General features: G+C 39.3%; 1 protein-coding gene and 2 long non-coding RNA genes across 4 annotated transcripts in view; 2 read left to right on the top strand and 1 right to left on the bottom strand.

Annotated features, from left to right (window-relative positions):
* Window positions 1-25,796, top strand: part of LOC132956315 (uncharacterized) — a 295,674-nt gene that overhangs the window by 39,539 nt on the left and 230,339 nt on the right. The window lies entirely within an intron of this gene.
* LOC132956295 (NXPE family member 3-like) overlaps window positions 1-25,796 on the bottom strand; it is a 146,927-nt gene that overhangs the window by 44,726 nt on the left and 76,405 nt on the right. The window lies entirely within an intron of this gene.
* Window positions 393-25,688, top strand: LOC132956312 (uncharacterized). The gene is made up of 3 exons (XR_009666002.1): window positions 393-591; window positions 19,385-19,514; window positions 25,354-25,688. It is a non-coding gene; the product is annotated as an uncharacterized LOC132956312 (long non-coding RNA).

Genomic DNA, 25,796 nt, shown 5'->3' with positions numbered 1-25,796 from the left:
TCCGTTGTAAATCTATACTTTTTTATTCTTTTTAACAACCGAATTAAAAAATATATATATATATATATTAAACAAAACTAGACATTGTTGCGTCTCGTCGACCCCCCTGATCAGAAGGATGATGAGGTATCCTTGCCTCTCATTGGACGGACCGGAGGCGGGACTTATCCTAATGCTACATTCTCATTGGATGGTCAGGAGGCGGGACTTATTCTAATGCTGCATTCTCATTGGTTGACAGGGGGAGGGGGTTGATCCTAATGCTGCAATCTCATTGGCCCAAACAGAACAATAAGAACAATAGACCTGTCACTTTTGACAAGAAGTGCATTATATACTCTCTGATTATTTCACTGTCGACTGCCCAACTCCTTCATTGAACCTTCTGTAGGCTACATTTTGGGTCTTAATATTTTAATTTAATTTTCCTAATTGTTTTGCACCAAAACCCCAAGTCAAGTTCCTTCTATGTGTAAATGTACGTGGCAATAAAAAAACGATTCTGATTATTGTCTCACCCATCTCATATCTGCCTCCTCTGCTCTGATGGATTCCTCTGGATTTATTTCAACCTGGCTGGCTTATGTTCAGGTATAATATATGTTTTTTTTCTTCACTTCCTTATTGATGTCACAGTATAAACAATAACTCACAGCCATTTAACTGGCCTCTTGTATCTGTCTCAGTACACTAGTACGGCACTATGTGTATGTCCGACTCCGCTACAGGTGGGTGGTGATTTTCAGTTATCAGTTATCAGTTATCAGTTTTCAGTTAGTTAAACTTGGACCTTGTTGGCCGATTACGTCACATACCCAATAATTGACAACATCCATACACTTCAATGTGTTTAAAGGAAGAAGGTGTGACTTTTTGATCCAGTAGATGTCACCCTTGAGCACCAGCATTAGGCAAGGCAAGTTTATTTATGTAGCACATTTAAACAACAAGACAATTCAAAGTGCTTCACACAAGACATCAAAAGCATCATGACAGAGGAAAGAAAAGAAACATTAAAATAGAACATTTAAAAAATCACTGAAATTATTAAATCTGAAAATGTGTTCAAATAAAAATAATTGAAATTAAATTAATTAAAATAAAATAAAAAAATGTAAAGAAATTAAAAGAGTTTAAAAAATAAAATAATAATTACAGTGGAGAGTAAAAGTTTAAAATCTTATTAAAGCTGTTTAATGAAAGGCAGCTGTAAACAGGTGTGTCTTCAACCTGGATTTAAAAGAGCTGAGAGTTTCAGCAGACCTGCAGTTTTCTGGGAGTTTGTTCCAGATATAAGGAGCCTAGAAACTGAACGCTGCTTCTCCATGTTTGGTTCTGACTCTGGGGACAGAGAGCAGACCTGTCCCAGACGACCTGAGGGGTCTGGATGGTTCATAATTAATCAGGAGGTCACTAATGTATTTTGGCCCTAAACCTTTAAGCGCTTTATAAACCAGCAGCAGGATTTTAAAATCTATTCTCTGACAGACTGGGAGCCAGTGTAAGGACCTCAGAACTGGACTGATGTGATCCATTTTCTTGTTCTTGGTGAGGACTCTAGCAGCAGCGTGCTGCACAAGTCCGTCCCGTCCATGTAAACACGATGTAAACACGGCTCTGACAACAACACAGCCAGCGGGACTCAAGCTTCTCACTCATTGTAGACAGTCATGACTCAGAGAGACATTTACTCAGGATAGACTGGATTTCTGCTGTATTAATGTGTAGAAAATGTCGCACATTCTTCCTTTCATTTGACCCAACATAAACTGAGTATCCTCGTCTCTTCAAAAAAAGCGTAATTCTCGCTCACCTATCGCTATGTTCATACCGTTTTCTTCCCAGCTTTCTTCTATGTGTTTATGCTGTTCGACTTCGGGGGACAAAGCCAGGTGTGCGGGAGGTGGAGCATGCACATGCAGATTGAGGTGTACACAATCAAGACCTCCAACTGCATTATCTAATTATGTTTGATCGACTTCGAGAAATCCGACGTAGCACTAATTCAGTCAATCACAACATGTTTACATGAATTTTGAAAGTTAATTTTAGTCAGACTAAAAGAAGGAATCAAGCCTTTTAACTTCATGTTAACGTAATGATGATATGGGAAAAATACAACCCAGTCACAACGTTGGGATGTTACATTTTCTACTGTTGCTAGGGTGATAGCTATGGATGCTATCAACAACGAACCGGAAGGAAGTGGACGTTTGGTTCACGGCTCTTAAAACGGGTTACATCAGACCCTAGACATCAAACTAAACTCCTATGCAATAAATAATGATTTCTGTTACATTTTTATGGATGTCTTACATTACAACCAAATTTAATAAAACGATTGGAACAGATCGATGCATATTAGCAACATTATAAACTATAACATGTAACAATCCTTGATACATAAAGACAATACTGTACAGTTTGTGTGATTTATATAATTTCATAATTTTATTTAACAAAATAATCCTGACGGATTAGATTAATACCAGAAAATGCTGTCAATAAAGTAAACGGCTGGCGATAAGAACTACAAACGGGCGCATGACTCTGACATCAAATAATGACGTATTGATAATCGTCACTTGTGAGCGACCTCTTTGTTAGATCTTTCAGGGGGTATTTACTGATGTTTTTTAAGGTTGGTTGCAAAAACACATCTTAAATCTGTGTTAACCAGAGATCCCATTCCAGGAATCTAAGCAAAAACCCATTCAAAAAGCCCATTATGCTATGGTCTGCCAGTGTGCTGCTGACATGCGCAATCGTGCAGTCATGCCCACTGTCGGTTTAAAGGCCGAGGGCGTGCACCTGGTAACTTTTAGTTCACTATTGATTCAACGCCCTCCGCCCCCCTCTCCCTCCTCTCTGTAGACTCAAATTTTAAATCCCTTTTTCATACACTTATGTTTGACCTAGAATCCCCAAATTGTCACCAGTTGTTCGTGAGAATGGGAACTGTCCAACTTCCTAGGTCTCTTCGAAGAGATTTTGTGAGCCCACAAGTCACTTAAGGCCCCACTCTCAATTTGCCAAACATTTCACAATTTAAACACTTTTATCAAAACATCAAAAAAGGGTGTTAAAAAGTGTGAAAATGTTCCAAAAGACAGAGGGTCATTCTCCACTATATGCTGTATGCTTTGTGAACAAGACTTATGTTAAAAACTCCTTTTAAAGGTGCTTAAAAGAGCAAATTTGACCATTTGAGGCCTAGCAGAGACATGAAGCCTTTTGACCTGTTCAACCCTGTTGCTCTTTGGCTCTCATAACAAGCACATGGGATGTTTCAAAGATATGAAAGACATTAAACTGAATATTAAAACAATGACTGATGACAAATTAGATTAACTCTTCTATAAGGAAAGAAGGATAAAAAAAAAGTACTAGGATGAATTAATATGGTCAAGAGCGTAAGAGATTTTTACTTTTAGCCATAATTCTAAACCAAGCACTTAAGGATGTCCTCCAAGCATATAGTTCCCCAGATTGTATGATATACTTACACCAAAACAAACAAACAAACAAACAAAAACAAACAAAAAAAACATTTTATGTACTGGGCTTTGAAAGAGCTCTATGAAAGTATGACTGCAAGACCCCTTGCCTATGAAATGAGAATATTTAAGTTTTTGGCTTAGAGCTGAACGACATACATCGTTGGAAAGGTCTCATCCTGGAGAGTAACATATGTGAAGATGAGGTTTCAACATGACCCCGTTTTGAAATAATGCCCGTTGAACCTTGACCCAAGGGCATGTTTGAAGGCTTATACCTCAGCAACAAAAGGGGCTACAGACATGGGAATAACTGTTTTAGAGAGGAACAAAGTACCATGTGAGGGTAGTCAGCTCACCAAAACAACAGGGGGAGCTGCTATATAAGGTTAAAATACATTTTAACAAATGTATCAATTATTTTTTAAATATCTGATGACATAAATGTGTTAACCATCCAATTAAACTCCCCTGTGGACCCTCAATTAAATATATATTACTTCTTAGTTAAGGGAAACACTGAGATTTGTCTAAAAGACTACAATTCCTCAGAGTCAAGTCATACAGCTTGATACTGAATGGCGCCATAATTGTAGTCTTTTCCGTTTCCAAAAAAAGGTTGTAACTAGGATTATAAAAGGCTTACAAAAGATATATTCACTGAATATGTCACGGATCTCGTATGGCCGAAGTATTTATTGCATAGTTCATATATGATCTATGTTAAAATAAAGTACATATATCAGTTAATTTCGGATATTTTGACTGTTATTCTAGAAACGGGAATTTTGGTAGTTATGTCTGGCGTTGTGCACAGAGGGAACATAATTAGGGTTGTAAAAAATGTATATCTACCTACTATATCAAATATTTACTAAAGCCGAATGGGTTTTGTAAAATAATCTAGATCAGGCATGGGCAAACTATGGCCCGTGGGCCATATAGTTGGGCTTTTTAATCCGGCCCGCCGAACTTGTCCAAATTATATTATTATTAAATCAAATTTTATTATAATTAAACCTCGTTCGTTTTCCCCTGTAATGCCCGCGTTTCCCCAATAGATGGCGCACTTCAGAGTGTGGTGTATTATTCACCTCTTCACTTTTTCGCTTTGCCCTATGAACCCGTATGAGCCCTTCTGTAAAAATGAGCGGATCAAAGAAAAGAAAAGTGGACAGTGAATGCTGAGTGTTTAATACGGAGTGGACAACTAAATATGTTTTCACTGAAGTCCGATCAAAGGCTGTATGCCTGATATGCCAAGAAACTGTCGCAGTTTTCAAAGAGTACAGTGTCAGCCGTCACTTTGCTACGAAGCATGGTAACTACGCTAGCAAGCAGTCCACGCAAGAACGGGCGGCTGCGGCTCAGAGGTTGAAGGATAATTTACAGACTCAGCAACATTTTTTTTCACCAACAAACTGCGATTCAAGAGTCAACTACCAAGGCAAGTTTTTTGCTGGCATTCAAATTAGCAAAGGCTAGCAAGCCTTTCTCCGAAGGCGAGTTTTTAAAAGAATGCATGGTAGAATTGCTCCCACTGCTTCAGTGGTGGTATATGAATGGGATTAGTTACTTCTGATGGATGATACTACATAGCAATCACTACCATCAGTGTGTGAAAGGGTATGAATGGGTGGGTGTGACAGGTGGTGTAAAAGCGCTTTGAGTAGTCGGAAGACTAGAAAAGCGCTATATAAGCTCAAGTCCATTTACCATTTACCATTAGAGACAGCAGGTCTCTTGTGTCCGGAGAGCCAAGGCCAGTTTGAAAAACTCAGTTTATCACACAGGACTGTGACTCGCTGTGTGGAACTGATTGATGAAGATATAGCCAGCGAATTAAACAAAAAGGCTGATTCCTTTAAGTTATATTCACTAGCGCTGGATGAAAGTAATGACGTGAAAGACACTGCTCAGCTCCTCATTTTTATCTGAGGGATTAATGACAGTTTTGAGATAACGGAGGAGTTTTTGACCATGGAGTCCCTGAAAGGAAAAACGCGAGAGGACTTGTATAACCAGGTGTCTGCTGTCATCGAGAGAATGAAGCTACCTTGGAGTAAACTTGCCAATGTCACAACGGATGGATCGCCAAATTTAACTGGAAAACATGTTGGGCTGCTGAAAAGAATCCAGGATAAAGTGAAAGAGGAAAACCCTGACCAGGATGTTATTTTCCTTCACTGCATCATCCATCAGGAATCTCTGTGTAAGTCTGTATTGCAGCTTAATCATGTCGTGAATCCAGTTGTAAAACTTGTTAACTTTATACGAGCAAGGGGACTTCAGCATCGTCAGTTTATTATGTTCCTGGAGGAAACTGATGCGGATCATCAGGACTTACTGTACCACTCTCGTGTCCGCTGGTTAAGTTTGAGCAAAGTGTTTCAACGAGTGTGGGAGCTGAAAGAGGAGATCAGCGCATTTTTGGAGTCAATGGGGAAATCGATTTTATCACAATTTTTTTCATACTGATCTTTAGACAAATTTGTAAGTTACTGACCAGTTCAACCAAACTTATTTCCCTGTATAATGTTTATAAATGCACAAAAACTGAGCTGACGAGTTTAATCTATTTGAAAAACATCTGGAGGTCTCACCCAGAACATCTTTAGCAACAGAAATGTCTTTCCCTCAATTTGATCAATATTTATAAACAATTTGAAGGTTTTCCTCACCACTTTGAAATTATGGTTTAGTTATGTGTCCTCTTTTTATGTTCATCAGGAACATTTTCATGCATTCAGAGAAATTCAGAGTTCCTACAGCTGTGTCTTCATACAAGCTCTGCAGCCTTTGTTATTTTTTATGACATCATTGGACTAACTTTAGTTTCGTTTATATATAATCAAACATAATACAGGATGTGTTCATTCTCTGACACATGATGAAAGTAAGTTTTACTGAAAGAAGAGTTTAATTCATAGAGGGGGCGGGACATTGTTGATTGACATACAGACAGTCACCATGGTTACTCACTCTCACCTGCCTGCTGTTTTGTAACGTCGTTTAGTGTAATCCCTATAAATTTGGTTATCACAACAGGTGAGCTTCGGGTGGAGAAGCTTGATAGTAACTTTTAAAAACTGAGAGAGAGCAGAAAACACTGACAGCAACATTTTAAACACCGGGGTTATATCTCTCATCGCTGTCTGTCTGAGCTCTGTCTGACTCTGCAGACTGTTAACATCTCTCTTGTTAAAAGGTTTCTTGTGTCGCTATCTGAGATGTAAATTTAACTGTGCAAACTATGCAGATAAGTTAACTGTTGCTCACGCCGTGTCGGTTTGGAAAAATATCAGAAAATTTGCATATAACCGAGATCGAGTTGTTTTTGCGGACTTTACTTTTCGTTTCGTTTTCGTTTTCACCGCTGCGGAGCAAAAGAGGATGAGACCATAGACTGTAAATATTACTGGACAAACCCTGACCCATCTGTTACATAGGCTGCAAATGAGTCCAATCGACGGCCGCATCCATATTGGATTTGCAGTCTCAACCTAACTTCGGATCAACCTAGCAACAGCAGTAAGGCGGGACTTAACGCCGCCCATTCAGCTCGACGTTAGCAGTCCACTTCACAGCATAGCTAACGGCTAGGCTGCTATCATCCCCTATGAGGCTAATCTTTACATTTAAATTCTCACATTGTGTTACAAATCATTACTTGGGTGTAAGAACACAAAGCCTGTTTTAAAACGATAAAAGACGAGAGCTTTGGTGTCTTTTTTTGTTTCGTTGTTGTTGATAAAACTACTGTTAGACCATAGACTGTAAATAAATAATTGAGACATCCAGAAAAAATCAATATTACAAAGCATACAGTTCATGTTACTGTTCTGACAAAAAAGAGGAATGTCTGTGTCTTATATTTACTGATGTCAACAGTGATGACAGTGAACATGACAATTGAAAATTAATTATTTAGTATTTATTATAAGACATTTGTTTTCTATAGAACCCTGTGAAGTCATGGAGTCTGTGAGCAGTGTCAGCTTCACACCAAAAACTAGTATTAGAAAAAATAGTGTTTAAGACTGGCATCTATTATTATGAGTTGCAGCTACCTAGTTAAATATTATTCCTGCAGATGTGGCTAATAACAAAAAAACACCCTGAGCTGTCACATGTAGTTAACTGTACATGTTGTCTTGTCTGAGGCATTAATTGAACACCTTTGTATTTCTCCTATAGACACAATGTGGATTATTGGTGACTGGTCCGTCGAGGTGCCCAGAGAGCTGCAGAGAGAGAGGAAGAAACCTGAGCCTCAACAACATCTACATTGTTGGTTCTTCTGGGGTGGACTTCGGTTGCTTCTCTTCAACAGCTCGCTGCAAGTGAGGTCTCCCCCGGATGGCCTTAGTGATGTCACCCACAGGCTGAGAGCTGAGGTGGGTTTTAAGCCTCCTGACAAACAGTTACACCGCACCCGCCTGTCAAGCTGGTCAGCTACACGCTTTATTGTGAATAACTCTTATCCTTCATCAAATCAAACGACCCCCGTACAGTGTGTGTCGATCGAGACATGAGCTAATCAGACCTATTTGTTTGTTTTGTACCAAGCTGTAAACATGTTAATCTCTGCTGTAAAAACAGGCTTTTTGAATGTGGTTTTTCAGATTAAATTAATATTTCTATATAAATGCAATTCTTTATGTCTACTTATGAGTATACATTTCAGATTTGAAATGACAAGACTAAAATGTGCATTAATGCTCAACTCAATAGCTTAGGGAAGGAAGTCTACTTTTACACAGCTTTTTATTCTTTTGACATTTTTTGTCACATGTAGTTCATTTCTTAAAATGGGATGGAACAGTCATTGCAAAATTTGCCCTTAAACACAACCACATTCTTAAATGAAGATACATGGAGAGTAAATAAGATCAATAACTTGTGAATAAAAACACAGTTAAAAATGATTTAGAAATGTAGTCTTCCCAGATCAATATCACATAATATCAACTTCTCCCATCTAAACTGGACAAACGGGTTTAAAATGAGAAGAAAATGGTTTGATTTCAAGTCGTTAGGAGGAAATCTATTTTTATTTGAACAGCATGAATACAGTCTTCCAAGGTGCAAAACCTCCTTCTCCTGAAGCCTGTGGAGCTTGTTGATGTACTGCCGTCTTATCTGCTGGCCATCTTCTCTCACCAGAACTTCGACTGTTGAAATGTCATTCAGAAGAAGCTTGAGCATGTGACATGGATCCAGGAGAACATGGACTTTTAGTGAGGGGTCTTCAGGATGGCAAAGAAAGAGAGAAAATATCAGTTATTCATTAAATCATTGTTTTGTTCTCATCTATTTTTCTGTATTCATCTGTGTGTAAGAGCACATTTCTAAATTCAACAGTGTACTACCCAGACAACAAAGGTACAGTATTCAGGTAATCAACATCTATTCAAAGTTAAGAATATAAACCTTATTGTAATCATGCTATTTTCAGCTCTCTCACTCACTTGCACAATGATATTCCACATCAAATTGCCTCAGATTTTGTGAGGAAAAATTAAATAGTTTATTGTGGATAGTACTTCATCTTAACATGAAACAAATATAACCTGAATTATTTAAATCATTAACAGGTCCCAACTCTCTGTGCTTCAGTACAGAACATACAGTAGCTAATTTATTATTAACATGATCTCGGTACATGGCTGTATTCTTCAAACTATTTCTAGTACTAATTGCTTTATATCTTATTTTCATTCCACATGTTATTTATATTTTATATTTCTACTGCTATATTCTTTGTAAGAGCATCTGTAACAATTAAGAACTATATTAATAACCAGATTAAATTTCCCTGAACTCATACAAAGTGAATTAAAAAAAAAATTTGGTAACAGTTTGCACAAATCTTAAGACACTACGTCAACCATGTAACGTTAATGTCATGTGTTACTAGACAAAGTTTGTTTTTTAATGTCGACATTTACGTGGAGTATTACATTCATCATAACGTCAGATAACCATATTTACAGTTTGCGGTTAACCACCGAGGTGTCAATCAAATCTACCACAGCCCTTATATGGTCATAGCCCCCCCCCCACAGTGGGAGGACATGAGGTCACTAAAAGCCTTTTCACACATACGGAAATCTCCTGAAAAACTCTGGAGATTTCCAGGAGGAGCTGTATGTGTGGACGCAACAGCCAAATTTGTTACTCCGATATTACCCGGAGTTTCTCCGGACAGACCCCTAGTATTTTTTCCGCAGATAATCCGGAGGAGCTGATGTCTAGACACGGCCGAATATACTCCAGAGATTTTCAATTTGAGCCAATAGAAAGAGAATGACGTTTATATACAGTGACCAGCTAAAGTGTCTGCACACGACTACTACGATCTCTGTGCACGTAGATAAACGGCTGCATTATGTTTTCTGTTTGTCAGTATGTTGTTCTCCTCTCTTTTGTGGATGTTGTCATTCCATTGGATTACATATAGCATTGATATAAAGGCAAATATTCTCATTATAACGTTGTGTAGCGGACTCTGTTGCTACGGCCGCTACTTCTGCGTTTTTTATTTACATCACGTCTTACGTGGGGAAATCCCCCGCGGCCCCTCCCCTCTGACAGGGAAAGTCCCCGGCTGTGAGGAGCATATGTGAATGGCTAGTTCGGGAGAATCTCAGGAGAAGTCCTCCTGTAAATATCTAGATATTATCCGGAGTGCATATGTGAAAACGGCTTAACTAATCAGATGTATCTCGTTTTTTGGAACCAGGCTGTAAACATGTTAATTCCTGTGGTAAAAACTGGCTTTTTTGGCTGTGGGCTTATGGCACTTCCGGCTCTTCTGCAGCCAGCCTCAAGCGGAACCTCGAGGAACTGCAGTTTTTTGTACTTCCACATTGGCTTCATTTTTCGAGACCGGAGGTTGCCCCTTGGGTGAGACGCGTCTGTGTAAGAGAATAAACTGCAGCATGATAGAATAAAGACATTAGCCCAGTTCTACGATCTCCCTGCTTTTGCAGATCGTCAACACGTTAAAATCCTTCACGATCTAATATCGTTATATCGCCCACTACTATGGCTGTGTATACTACTTAGAACAACCTCTCTGGGAAATGTTCCAAGTTAGAAGGCATCTTTTTTAGAAAATGTTCAACAAACAAGGCAAAACTTCTTTCCCTTATCCCATAAAAATCATTGTTAACAGAATTAAGTTTATATGGATGCCCATTTCCGCCAGTTAAAAAAATAAAGATGAAAACTTGGCTTTGTTGAGATTTTTTTTTGCCCATATTAAGTCGAAATTATGAGATAAAAAGTCATAATTATGAGATAAAAAGTCGGAATTATGAGATAGTAGAAAGGAAGAAAACTTACTAAAGACAAAGCAGTAGCTTTACTTTGGTGTGAGCTCTACCTGCTGTTTAATATGATAGAGAAATGGATTGTGAGTACATTGAGACTTACTTTAAACGTGGTTATACCACAAATGAAATATTATCTTTGCTTATATGCTGATGACACCGTAATCTTTACATCCAATGCTAATAGATCCTCAATTGAAAGATCATTACAATGTGAGTTTGCCCTTGTTCAAAACTGGTTTACAACCAACAAACTATCACTAAACAAAAATAAATCATGTTGTATGTTGCTTGGTACTAGACAAGGCCTTGGAGAAACTCCAGATCTGACCATTTCTTTTAATGATGGATCATCCTTTGAATGTGTCTCCTCTTTTAAATACCTGGGTCTCTGGATTGATCCCGCTCTGTCTTTTAAACAACATATTGAATCCATTACAAACAAATTAAGTTGCAACCTAGATATTCTCTATCACTCTATAAATTGCTTTACTTTACAGATGAGGAAAATAATTGTTATGCAATTGTTATTACCAATACTGGATTATGGCGACATTGTTTATCAGAATACATTTGAAACACATCTTCAACCTCTCAATGTTATTGACAATAGCCTCTGCAGATTTGTTTTAAGGTGTCCCTACTGAACTCATCACTGCTCCATGTACGAAACTTTGAACTGGTTACCCCTGAATGCAAGAAGACATTACCATTGGCTCCAATGTATTTTCAAATGTATCCACTTCAATTTTCCCTCTTATTTAAAACAACATTTAACACCACACAATTTCTCATATTCATTAAGACATACTCAGCAGCCTTTTTTTCTTGTTCCCAAAACCAATAAAGAAATCGGCAGATGAGCATTCAACTACAAAGCTCCCTCTGACTGGAACAATATAACTATAAACATCAGAACAATACATTCACTACACATTTTTAAGAAATCACTGCTACCTTTTCTCACAAAACCATGTTGCTGCTTCTAATGGTAATATCTTCTTACCCCTCTAATATCTTGATTGTATATGTCACTATGTGCATCTACCTCTGATGACTTTGTGTGGGTGCTGTGGCTTTGCGGGAGGGATACGTGGGCGGATGGGTGTTTGAGAGCCTTTATGTTTATGTGTGTATTTTATGCTTGACTGTCTGTATCTCACTGTACTGTTGTGTTTTTGTTTTTGTGTTGGACCCCCTCAAAAACGAGATGGTTCATCTGAAGGGGCAATCCATCAAATAAACAGAATTTCTCAAATTGAGACTTACTTTAAACGTGGTTATACCACAAATGAAATATTATCTTTGCTAGTGGATTCACATGGGATAGTGCTAAGCAAGCACCCCTCTGGTGAAGAAAGAATAAAACTGATGTGGCAACCTTTATTGAGAATCAACTGGAAACATCTGGTCAGTGCCATGGTTACAGATGGATGCACCAACAATGTTGGTTACATGGGATTGTGACTGACAGAGAAACAGTTTGAGTATTGCTGCAGTTATTTGATGGTGAAGGTGTTGATGTCAGGTCAAGAAACAAACTGCGGAGGCGTGGAGCTGTGGTCCAAACTATGTTTGGCATATTGATGGCTATGACAAGCTTAAGCCATTTGGAATTGCAATCAGTGGATCCATTGATGGTTTTTCCAGGAAGATGATTTGGCTTGAAGCTTACAAAACAAACAATGACCCAAAGGTCATCGCTGGCTACTATATGGATGCTGTGATCAATGCTGATGGTTGCCCTGCCAGAATCAGACTTGACTTGGGGACAGAAAATGGCCATATGGCTGAAATGCAGCAGTTTTTGCATTTTTCTAAGAACCAAGCTGAAACAGACAGTGTAACCTTTGGTCCAAGCACTGGAAACCAGCGGATAGAACGATGGTGGTTAACCTTGAGAAGTGAGTGTGTCCAGTTTTGGATTGACCTGTTTCACAAACTGAGAGAAGATGGCTACTTCTCAGACAACTTCTTGGACAAGTCCTTGATCTGGTTTTGCTTTCTTCAAACAATACAGGTAAGTGACACATTCAAATATTGCCCAATTATATTTTTAAGAGACACAAATGACCATGTGTGATATAGTCATTGCCTTTATGGTGTATGGAGACTAAAAAATACTCAATTTTTTGTTTTGTGGTTAACAAAGAAATCATGATGGTTGGGGTAATTATCAAATGAATTCATATCATGTAATATACAGATACTGTATATTAAATAATTTTAGAATTGTATAATAAATGACATTACATAATGATGTCAAAGACAGGTTTTTTGATATTTTGATAGCTGTTATATTATGCCTGCAACAGTAGTTGTGTGTGCAAAATTACAAAAAATTACAATTTGCTGGTATTCATATTATTGCGCGAGCCCACTGTATCACAAGCAAGGACAAATCTCACAGATAAAAAACAACCATGGGTCAGGACTACTAGCCAGGGCAGTAATTATTAATGGCTTATATTTTATACACTGACTAAATATGATGTGCCTTCTAGGAAGAACTTGATGAGGTTGTTCTGACTTGGAATAACCACAGAGTCCACAACTCACGGTCACCTCATGGACGTCCCTCCATATTGCATGCATTCTCTCAACTGTGCGGAGGCAGGGATTGTTTGCATCATGTGGATATGGAGAAGATTCAAATCTGCCTTGAAGAGTGTGTGTTCAAGGACTTCCCATGTGATGAAGATGTGTGTGTGGACCTAATGTCAGAGTATAATCTGAATTTGACCAATGATGTGTTTGAAACAGTTAACCTGTACATCAGACTTAGGCAGCTGATCAACAATGAACTGGACCTAGATGATTAACTTTCCTAGGCCTGTGTCACTTTGTATATTCCCCTTTTTATGTTTTTCTCACAAAACAGTTTTCTTCAAAGTCAAAGTCAAAGTCAAAGTTAACTTTATTGTCAATTTCAAAATATGCCAGACATACAGTGGAATCGAAATTGCGTTTGTCTCCGACCCGCGGTGCAATACAACCAAAATGAGGTAAAAAGATAAGGTAAAATAGATAAAATAAAATGAGGTAAAAATAAGATAAATAATATTTACAGTAATAAATTCTAAATTGTGCAAAATGGTAAATAAAATACCATTTTAAGAAAAAGTAACTTGTGCAATATGTGCAGTGTGCATTAAACTGATTGATAAATAGTTATTATTCCAGAGTTCTTGGTGGCAAACGGGAGGGGGTTTCAACATCCAGTGTTCGTGGGGGCAGAAGGGGGGGAGGAAGAGAGGGGAGAGAGTTAAGCTTCCTGACAGCTTGGTGGAAGAAGCTGTTTCCCAGTCTGGTGGAGCCGGCCCGCAGGCTGTGGTACCGTCTCCCCGATGGCAGGAGGCTGAAGAGGCTGTGTGAGGGGTGGGTGGGGTCACGCACAATGCTGGTTGCTTTGCGGGTGAGGCGGGTACCGTAGAGGTCCAGAAGAGAGGGGAGTGGGACACCGATAATCCGTTCAGCAGCCTTCACTGTGTGCTGCAGGGTCTTGCGGTTGGCAGCAGTGCAGCTCCCAAGCCACACAGTGATGCAGCTGGTCAGGATGCTCTCGATGGTGCCTCTGTAGAAGGAGCACATGATGGTTGGGGGGGCTCGTGCTCTCTTCAGCTTGCGGAGGAAGTAGAGGCGCTGCTGGGACTTCTTGGACAGTGATGTGGTGTTGGTTGTCCAGGAGAGATCCTCACTGATGTGAACCCCCAGGAACTTGATGCTGCTCACTCTCTCCACAGCAGCACCGTCGATGGTCAGTGGGGGTTTAGGAGTGGGGACTCTCCGGAAGTCGACAACAACCTCCTTGGTCTTGTCGACGTTCAGGAAGAAGTTGTTGTCTTTACACCATGTGGCCAGTTGGCTGACCTCCATCCTGTAGTGCGTCTCATCGTTGTTGGAGATGAGACCAACCACTGTTGTGTCGTCCGCGAACTTCACAATGTGGTTGCTGCTGAAGGATGGAGCGCAGTCGTGGGTCAGCAGCGTGAAGAGCAGGGGGCTGAGCACACAACCTTGGGGGGCTCATGACGGTGGTTTTTGATGTGTTGCCGCCGACCCACACTGTCTGAGGCATCTCGCTGAGGAAGTCCAGCAGCCAGTTGCACCGGGAAGTGCTGAGCCCCAGCTGGTCCAGTTTGCCGATCAGCTGCTGAGGGATGATGGTGTTGAATGCTGAACTGAAGTCTATGAACAGCATTCTGACGTATGAGTTTTTGGTGTCCAGGTGGGTGAGGGCTTGGTGAAGAGCAGAACAGATAGCATCCTCGGTGGATCTGTTACCTCGGTATGCAAACTGGTAGGGGTCCAGGGTGGCGGGGAAGGTGGATTTGATGTGGGCCATGACTAACCTTTCAAAGCACTTCATGGCGATGGGGGTCAGTGCAACGGGTCGATAGTCATTGAAAGTGGATGGTGAGGGCTTCTTTGTAACGGGTATGATGGTGGTGGCTTTGAAGCACGACGGAACAACAGCCTGACTCAGAGAAGCGTTGAAAATGTCCGTGAAGACATCTTTGAGCTCCTCTGCACAGTCCTTCAGCACACGGCCAGGAATGTTGTCTGGACCTGCAGCCTTGCGGGTGTTGATCTTGGAGAAGGTTCTCTTCACGCTGGCTGCAGTCAGGCACAGGGTATGTTCGTGGGGAGGGGGGGGGGTGGTCTTCTGTGGGGGCGTGCTGTTGTGTGCTTCAAACCTGGCAAAGAAGCTGTTGAGGTCGTTCAGCAGAAAGGTGTTGCTGTCACAGGTCTGTGGCTTGGGTTTGTAGTCCGTGATGGTCTGGATACCACGCCACAGGCTCTGCGCGTCTCTGCTGTCCTTGAAGTGTCCGGTTATTTTTTGTGTGTAGCTGCGTTTGGCTTCCCTGATGCCACGGGACAGGTTGGCCCTCGCTGTTCTCAGGCAGGCTGCGTCCCCAGCTCTGAAGGCGGTTTTCCTGGCCCTCAGTAGCCCGCGTACCTCTTCTGTCAGCCATGGCTTCTGGTTAGCCCGGGTGGTGATGGTTCTGGTGGTGGTGACATGCATCAGCAATGCATTTGCTAATGTAGGAGGTAACAGTGTCAGAGTACTCCTCAATGTCTGTGTGGTTGTTGTAGGTGGCTGCCTGCTTGAACATCTCCCAGTCTGTGGTATCAAAGCAGTCTTGTAGTGCAGCAGAGGACCCCTCTGGCCACACACATACCTGCTTCAGAACTGGTTTGGTGACTTTAACCCTGGGTCTGTAAGCTGGCATTAGCATGACACTGATATGGTCAGAGTGGCCGATGTGGGGGAGGGGTGAAGCTTTGTAAGCACCTTTAACTGATGTGTAAATCCAGAATGTTACCTTCTCTTGTGGGAAAGGTCACGTGTTGGTGGAAGTGGGGTAAAACCGTCTTGAGATTTGCATGGTTAAAATCCCCAGCGATGATGAAAAATCCGTCTGGGTGGGCTGTCTGTTGCTCACTGATGGCGTTGTAAAGTTCCCAAAGTGCGTCGATTCTATCAGCGTTGTTGGTGGTGGGGGGAATATACACAGCGACCAGCAAGGTTGTTATCTCTCTCGGTTGATAGAAAGGACGGCACTTTATGATCATAAACTCCGCCAGCGGTGAACAGTGTTTACATACCACAGCAGCATCTCGACACCAAGCATCACTGATGTAAACACAGACTCCACCACCTTTCTTCTTTCCTCCTTTAATAAGGATTCTGTCCGAACGGTAGCATGTGAATTGTTCAAGCTGAACGGCGGAGTCTGGGATGCATTCGTTCAGCCATGTCTCTGTGAAAATGTACGCGCAGCCGTCCCTCACGTCGCGGTGCTCAGCTCTCAGTAGCTCTATATGGTCCATTTTATTGTCCAGAGATCTTACATTTGCCAGTAGAAGAGTTGGAAGAGCGGACCGGTGTGGTATTTTAGCCAGTCTCGCTCTTATGCCTCCACGTTTACCTTGCTTTTGTTTCCGCTCGCACTGTTTACATCTCCAATCCGGGGGGTAAACCGGCTCGCGAAGCAGTCCCAAAGTTTGAAGCTGTTGTCTCAGTGATTCGGGTAATAACTCCACAGAAAGGCTGTTACTGTTTAAGTCCAGTAAAAATCGACGGCTGTAATTGTGTTTTTCCATAGTAAAACACGGAGAAAAGTCAAGAAAAGTTAGAAAAATAAGAAAACACCGCTCTATCAGGAGAGAGAGGGAGAGAGAGGGGCTGCTGCGACTGGTCGCGCTGCCAGTCAGTCAAAGACTTACATGTGTTTTGACCTGGGAGGAATGCTAATGTAATTATAGTTACCTAAGAAATGTTAAAGATATACAAACTATGTTCAGTGCATAAAGTTCTTTGTTGAACTGACATTGACTACTTGTAAGAAGTGAGTAAAAGTGCAAATGCACACATGTAGAAACATTTTTTTATTAAAACATTTCTATTTCACAGAATACAAAACTGCTATGTTTTTATTTTAACTACAATGTAATCTAACTTATACAGCAGATAGTATATAGCAGTAACAAAGTTATTGGCTTATGGAACAGTTGAGAATGCCTTGCTCCCTTTCGATAACCAACAATAACAGCACCTGAAAAAATAGTGCTTGAGATGTGAAATGACAGGAGTATTAAATCAAAGGTACCTGTTTTGTTATAAAGAAATAACTTACATAAATGTGCTGGAAAAACTCTGAACTCAAAATAATGAATGTACCAAGAAAATAACACAAATATTTCATTTAGATTTTTTATCATAAGGTAATCTTTTTTAAATTAAAACAAAAAAAGGTTACGCAAACATGACATATAATGACATTACCCTGTCGTATCAATAACAAAAAATATAAGTAGGTAAACTTAGAATTATTTGCAAAAGCAAGATGCAAGCTCTCTAATGTATCGACAATAGAGTGAAGCTTAAAGTGGGGATTTCCCAAAAACAAGACGGAGGCTTGTTGTTCTGTGTTTGTGTTATGGAGCCAAGGTACAGTAAGATGAACAAATGCTTTCAAGCTTCAAAAAACACCAGTTGTAAATGTGTCAAAGAGAACACAGATGGTTAAGTTCCTCCATTTTTCTCTTGCATCAAAAATTACCTTTGACATTAGAACAAGAAACTTATGTTATAACCGTAATATGTTGTCTGAAATAACTAATTTGTTGGTGAAGTCTACACCATCAATCTTAGACATCGTACTTAATAAAGGTATTCACAGTACTCTGCATTGAAACATACTTCTTTAAACTTCTTAAATTGAAAGCAATGATGAACAACTTAAAAGTGGCAGCAGAAGAATGTTGAAAGCATGTTAAAGGACCACTAGGTAGAATTTAGGGAGATTTATAGTCAGAAATCAAATGTTATTATTGTTTAATCATCAGAAACTAAGGATTGTTGTGTCTTCTTTTGTTGTATTCTATCGGTTGCCAGTGAGCAACCTCACCACAAGGTGTCACTAATTTCTACACACTGGTCTTTTAAAACTGTGATACTAAAGTAAGGTAAAACATCTGTAGTTATTACTTTAATACCCAAATTTCATCTGAAAACCTTCAAACCTAATCCTGAGCCTCTGAGGTCAGTCAAGCACATTTGGGCTGAAATCTTTTTATCTTAGATAATGTCCATTACCCACACACTGCCTTCTAGGACTTTGTTCATTTCATGTCGAAACTCTGGGTAGCTGTCATAACTGACTGGCAACTCCAAGAAACAGCCACATGTATGAGCAACAGGTCTTCTCTGAAATCCCTGAAGTTGTGAGAAGGTGACAGTGATGCTCTTGCCTGTGAACAAGTCTGATCCAGTGCAAAATCTGAGGAAAAAGGAGAGGTGCTGGGTGTCTGACTCTCTAAGATATGTGCTTACATACTTAACGATTTGTTTCTCCTTGGCTTTCTGGATACTGGAGTAAATAATTGATCTCATGATCTTTTGTGATGTCGGTTGTAGCTTTTCATAGATTGCTGAAATCCCTTTTAGCTCTGATCTAATAGGTCTGAGCATTTTCTTCCAATGTTTAATCACAAAAGAAGGCTCCTGAATCAGTTTTTGGTGAGCAAGCTCCTTCAAGATTTGCTCAATGTTATCTGCTGTTGGAAGCCTCCGGCAGTTGTCAATATCCATAATTTCCAACAGTTCTTCCTGGTCAACATCTTCAAAATGTAAACGACATGATTCAAGGATCACTCGCTCAGACTCTGACACATACTTGAAAAAGATACCCACAATATCACGCTCCACAAAGCCCAAAAGTTCTTGTTCCAACAGCATGGGTGCACGTTTTACAGGAAGGTACTTCTCTTTTTTCCAGCCAAATGTGATAATTCGGCCTACACTTTCCCATTCTTGTTCACAAAAATCATGACGTAGGTATGGCACTTTGAAGACATTTCCTAAAGTGCACTGTATGTCTTGCTTCTTGATTGTTAAATAGAAACGTATGAGAGGTAACTTTGTCTTTCAGACACACTATAAATATTCAGAGGTTTTTATGACTGAGTTAATTGACTTCAAGAAGAATTCATATGATAAACTTAACACAGAGTCTGTTTCCCCTTTTTTTTGTTTTAATCCAGTACCAGAGGACTCACCTGGCTAAAAGGTTTTATAAGTAACCATGCCAAAATGCAACTTCTGAAGGCCTGTGTCATCCTTCTCCTTCTGACTGTGTTGTTCTTTACACTAAGAAACATGGATCTGCTGCAGGTGAGAACTGGGATTATTGGTAACACTTTAAAGGTGGAATTTGTATGTTTTGAGTCTGATTACAAGAGACTATTTACAACAGTCTCTTTCGATGTACTCTCAGATAACATTAATCTTTTTGTTGCAAATTAACACAGGGGCTGGGGGGTGAGGGCACTAGCATGGGCCCTACTTGAAAATGATGCCCATCTGCTGCACCCCCATAATCCTAACCAACTATTCGCCTTGTCAAAGGTGGACAGATGATAGTATAACATTTATGTGAGCATTTTTAATTCAAATATTTCACTGCTTTAGTCCAAGATGGCCGCCGTGGAGTCACACAGTTTGGCAGGCTCTGTGTGTATGCTCCAAAAGCCAACTACAAACATCAAAAGACATTGGCTTTTGCCATCTGCATTTATCTTTACTGTTTTTGCATGTTCTCTACTCTTGTGCCTAACACTTACACCAAAAATGGATAAAAATAGTGACCAAGTCCTCTACCCAGCCAAGAAGAGTCAACACCTTCTCTTAACAAGACTACTGGACAATGGACGTGCAAAGCCACCCTCAGGTAAACATGAACAGTTGAACAAACCTAAACCTTTCTTGGGAATTGTACATCTTCTGATAATACTGCTCCTGGCTGATGATGTTGAAATAAATCCTGGACCTTCAATGAACTTAAACCACCTGGATGCTAAACCTTCACAGCTAACTGGGCTACAACCACAGCCAGCCGGGCTACAACCACAGCTAATTGGGCTACAACCACAGCTAATTGGGCTACAACCACAGCTAACTGGGCTACAACCTCAGCCAGCCAGGATACAACCACAGCCAGCCGGGCTTCAACCACAGCTAATTGGGCTACAACCACAGCTAATTGGGCTACAACCACAGCTAACTGGGCTACAACCTGAGCCAGCCAGGCTACAACCACAGCTAGCAGCACTACATCCACAGCTAGCAGGGCTACATCCACAGCTAGCAGCACTACATCCACAGCTAGCATGGCTACAACCACAGCTAGCAGGGCTACATCCACAGCTAGCATGGCTAGAACTAGAGCTAGCAGGGCTGCATCCACAGCTAGCAGGGCTACAACCACAGCTAGCAGATTCACGCCACCAGCAGTGCAAGGATATCAAACTGAGGAACCCAGTAATGAAAAAGCATCGCCCTACAAAATTATTTCAAACACTCAATCAAGCCAAAACAGTCTGGGATCCAAAGTGCAAGCCCGGTGCCTTATTTGGGGGAGCATGACTCAAAAACGGGAACAACTACAACATATATTAGGCAATTCTAATGTTGACTTTTTAGGACTGACAGAAACATGGCTCACTCGCTCCTCTCCAGAAGCTGTAATAAATATTCCTGGATACAACACCTTTAGAAGAGACAGGGGTAAGGGCAGGGGTGGGGGGGTTCTCTTATACAGCAAATTGAATGGCCTAGTGAAGTTGGACTTGAATGTATTGGTGTGACTATTTCTCTTTCATCTGAAATGTCATTTATTGTAATTTGTATTTACCGGAAGCCATCTGCAAAGATAGATTTTTATGATCAACTGAAACTTCTTCTGGACTATTGTAACTTAGACAAAGAGTTGATTATCATGGGTGACTTGAATATTAACTGGGATGATAAGAAGGATAGAAAAAATCTCAAGCAAATTACTGACCAATTTAATCTTAGTTTAATCTCAAATAATAGATAGACCCACCAGAATAACTCCTCGTTCCTCAACCAGAATAGACTTATTATTTACAAATCATCCTGAAAGAATTAAAAAAAAACCTACAATCTACTAACAGGAATCTCAGATCATAATATAATTTTGTTCTCATGAAAACTCTCAAAAACAAGATTTCCCAACTCATACACAACTAGAAGTTGTCATGAGTTCATTCCACAAAACCAAATTCCAAGTCTGGACGCAGCTCTCAAAGAGAGTGACTGGAGTGAAACTCTCATGAGTGAAAATATAGAAAATGGTTGTGATATATTTGGTTTAAAACTAAATGAAATAATGTCACCATTTCTGAGAAAGGGAAAACAAAGAAAAAATAAAAGGAATCCACTGCCCTGGATAGATGAAGAATGCAGAAAACTAATGAAAGACAGAGATATGTTGCTTAAAAAAGCATTAAAATCAGGTCTGACCACAGACAGACAGAGATTTACCTCATTTAGAAATAAAGTAATAAGCACAATGCGGAGGGCGAAGGCAAATTTCTTCATGACCATTATTGAAGATGCAAAAGGAAATAACAAAGTTATATGGCAAAATATTAATAAACTAATTGGTAGGCAACCTAAAAATGGCACTGATAATTTTGAAATAAAACTTAACGTACCTGTGCAAAATCCCTCAACTATAGCCACTGAAATTAACAAATACTTTATGAATTCGGTTAACGAGATAACACAACAGTTTACCCCCCCTAACTGTATATATAACCTTCCTAATTCCAATCATGCGGCTTTTAAGATAGCAGAAATATCTGAAGTAGAGGTGATGAATATTATTAACTCCCTCAAATGGTCAAAATCCAAAGATGTGTCTGGACTCGACACACATTTTTTAAAATTGTATAAAGAATAATTAATTTTACCAATTACACATTTGCTTAATTTATCCTTTAAACAAAGTGTAGTGCCCTCAGCGTGGAAGCTTGCTGTTATCACCCCAATTTTTAAATCTGGTGATAAAACAGAAATGGCAAATTACTGACCTATCAGTATTCTACCCGTAATCTCCAAAATAGCAGGGAAGTGGCCACACACCCCTGCATCCGATGCAGTTTGGGTTTCGTAATCACCATTTTACAGAGTCTGCAAACTGCATTTTTGTTGAAAAAATCAAAAGCCTTCTTGATGCCTGTGTAGGTTCTGTATTCCTGGACCTCAAGAAGGCTTTTGATACCGTCAACCATACTGTTCTTATCTCAAAATTAACTTGTTACAATTTTTCACAGGATGCTCCACTGTTTGAATCATACTTATCAATTAGAAAACAATGCGTGTCCATCTCTGGCACCAAATCCTCTTACCTTGACTGTCCAACAGGGGTCCCACAAGGCAGTATTTTGGAACCTATTTTATTTACTATTTATATAAATGACCTTCCGGAAGTGTGTAAAAATGTAAACATTCAAATGTATGCTGACGATACCGCTGTTTTTACACAGGGCAGAAATACTCATGAAGTTTCACAAATTTTAACAACAGCCATGACCCAAATGCAAAGCTGGGTCAAAGATTCATGTCTTCAATTAAATGCAAAGAAAACGGTCTGCATGATGGTCACCAAACAGCCAACCAGCCTTCAGCAGTCTGGTGTTTACCTGGAAGGTGTAGAGCTTAGTCTAGCTAATGAGTTGAAATATTTAGGCCTAACATTGGACCCAACATTAACATTTAAAAAACACATCAAACAATTAACAAAGACGGTAAATTTGAATATAAACAATTTTAGACAGGTAAGATCCTTCATGACTATCAATGCTGCTCGAACGTTTTTACACTCGATGATTTTTTCACATATTGAATACTGTATAACCACATGGTCACTTCCTGCTGGCACAACACTTAAACCAAGACAATCTCTTTTTAAAAAGGCCATAAAAATCTTTGACAAAAAGCCATTTTCATTTCACCATTGCACTGTTTTAGATAAACATAATTTACTAAATTTTCATAATTTTGTTCATTTTAAAAATGCATGTTTTATATATAAAACTTGCACGGACTTGCTCCTCCTCCTTTGAAGGACTTTATAAAGCTGAAGTCTGCCAGTGGGATCAGCACCAGGGCCACAGCCCGAGGAGACTGTGAGGTCCCATACAGACGCACTACATTCGGACGAACTGTTCTGTCAGTCAAAGGAACTAAATATTGGAATATTCTCCCACTCACAATAAGAGACTCACAAACATATGCAACCTTCAAAACACACCGCAAACAGTGGATAAAAGAAAACCAAGTCTGTGACCACCTTTAAACTCTATTATTGTCTTGTGTCACTCGTGCCTTTGTATTTGTATTTTATTTGTAATTTGTCTTTCTCTGTTACCTGCCTAGGGACAACAGATGGAAACTAGCACTTCTGCTATAATCTGGCATTTTTACAGCTGTAATTGTTACAGCTGTTCATTCATATGCACTGTCCCTAACAAATAAATAAAAAAATAAATATTCCTTAAAGATTCAAACTTAGAAAACTTGTGTTTCCCGTGTAAGTGTTTAAAGTTATGACATTTTCACAGAAAGATAACATCTTAATGATACTTTATTGTTAGTAGTAATTAAATAAATACTTATTGGAGACAGCAGGGAAAATGCATACATGACATGCACACAAACTTGATGCCATCCCTGCATGCAATAAACCAAAAAGAATCACAGGTGTTTACATGATTAAGCAGTTAAAAGGTCAAATGTGATTTAGTTGGACTTTAATTACTCTTAAAATGTGACATTTGATTCTGCACTGTGACTTCTTAAGACATGAAATGTTGAATATGTTTTTTAAATTTTGAAGTTACAGGAGTGTCCACTAGAGTGGACATCATGCAACTCTATAATGCAAAAAATGTTTATTTATTTATTTATCTTGTAGTGCATAAACAACGATCAGAATTCTTCCCCTTTCAAAATCACATTTCCAGTTTTCACATGTCAATTGGGGTGGAGAGAGCCATTTAAATTTAAGTTTTGAATATAATAATAGAAAGTCTTTGAGTTTTTGAGTGTTCCTGTTTAAAAAAGGAAAAACATGTTTGATGAGCTAAAACTGATTGATCTAAAACAGGCAGTTTTTGCCTGAAGGATGCCTGAACAGCATTTAATGGGAGAAAATCAATTCATGAAGAGTAACCAAAACCATCCCAACATCAGTTAGTTTCATGTTTCTGTTTATGATGCTATAAACAGAAACTCCTCAATTGAAGTGGGCTCCAAGACTTTATTCCATTCTTTATGCTTAGTGGAAAATGTCCTGAACTGTAAATATATAAAGAAATCAGTGTTAGGAAGTGTGAATTCCTATTTAACTGTTCAAATTTTAGACTTCTATCCCTGTGGAGTTGCTGTAGCTTAGTGAGTTCATATTCTGACCATTTCCTAAATCCTGCATCTGTATGGAAGGGAGTAAAACCCTTTATAAATTCAATGTAAGTTAGTCCCATGATTGCAAACCAAAAGATGCTTTTACTTTCGTTCACATCTTTGGTGTGACTCTGGTCCATTTAACCATTTGAATGTCCCCTAATGGGACGTCTATGAAAGCTAAGGCCTGTAGGGGAGTAACAAAAACTTTTTTCAATGCTGAGCCAGAGTGTGTCTGACGGCCAAATTCCACCAGCTTCCACTGTCTCAGCTCGGCCAGTTACACAAGGCTTCTATTTTTGCCAGATGCTGGAGCACGGTGCATCAATTTACCACAAAAGAGAGGGGAAGTCATTTTCCATTTAAAAATAAATTCTACTTAAATTTGATGGTGAAGACATGTTTAAAACAATTGGGACAGTGGCAACAAAATAGTATAAAAGTTGTAAAATGCTTTAAATAACAGCTGATGGAACATCTTACAGTTAATAAGGTTAACAGGAAACAGGCGAGTAACATTTCTAGGTATAAAAAGAACATCGCAGAGTGGCTTGTCTTTGTGAAGTCAAGATGTGGTCGATGGTTTTTTGTCCACTGACATCCACATATTAAATCCCTTGCAATCCTGTAACTTTTTTTCCTTGTGTAGAGATCATGGCAGTATATTTGAATTATTAGTTTAAATTAGTCCATTTGTTTGATATATTGTTGTAACCATCCTTCTTTTTCGACCTCTTGCCAGATTAATTTTGAAGAAAACTCTATCATCTTCCTCAAGAAAGTGTTGGGGTTGTATCAAGTAAACTTTGGTTATATTCTTTAATGATTATATTTAATTATTAATAATATAAATAACAACATCATTAAACTATGTTTATCAACTCTTGGGGCACCACCCTATAATCAGGGAAATATAACCAAAATGTCACTCAGATCAGTCTCAAATTAGTTACTTTATTACTAATATTATTAATAATTAATAAATTGAAGGCGTGAAATCAGTACACAAAGCCCTCGCACCCAGCTTATATCACAATGTAAATACACCAGTAATCAAAAACAACTGCTCTCTTAAAATTATAACAGAATTTATTTAAACAAAGCAACATCAATCCAATATCAACTTAATCAAAAAAAGAACTATTATAAACTAATCTAAGCAAACAAACATTATCAAGCAAGGCT

This window comes from Labrus mixtus, chromosome 22 (genome assembly GCF_963584025.1).
Source record: "Labrus mixtus chromosome 22, fLabMix1.1, whole genome shotgun sequence".
NCBI classification, from domain to species: domain Eukaryota; kingdom Metazoa; phylum Chordata; class Actinopteri; order Labriformes; family Labridae; genus Labrus; species Labrus mixtus.
This window is presented reverse-complemented; position numbering and strand designations above follow the sequence as displayed.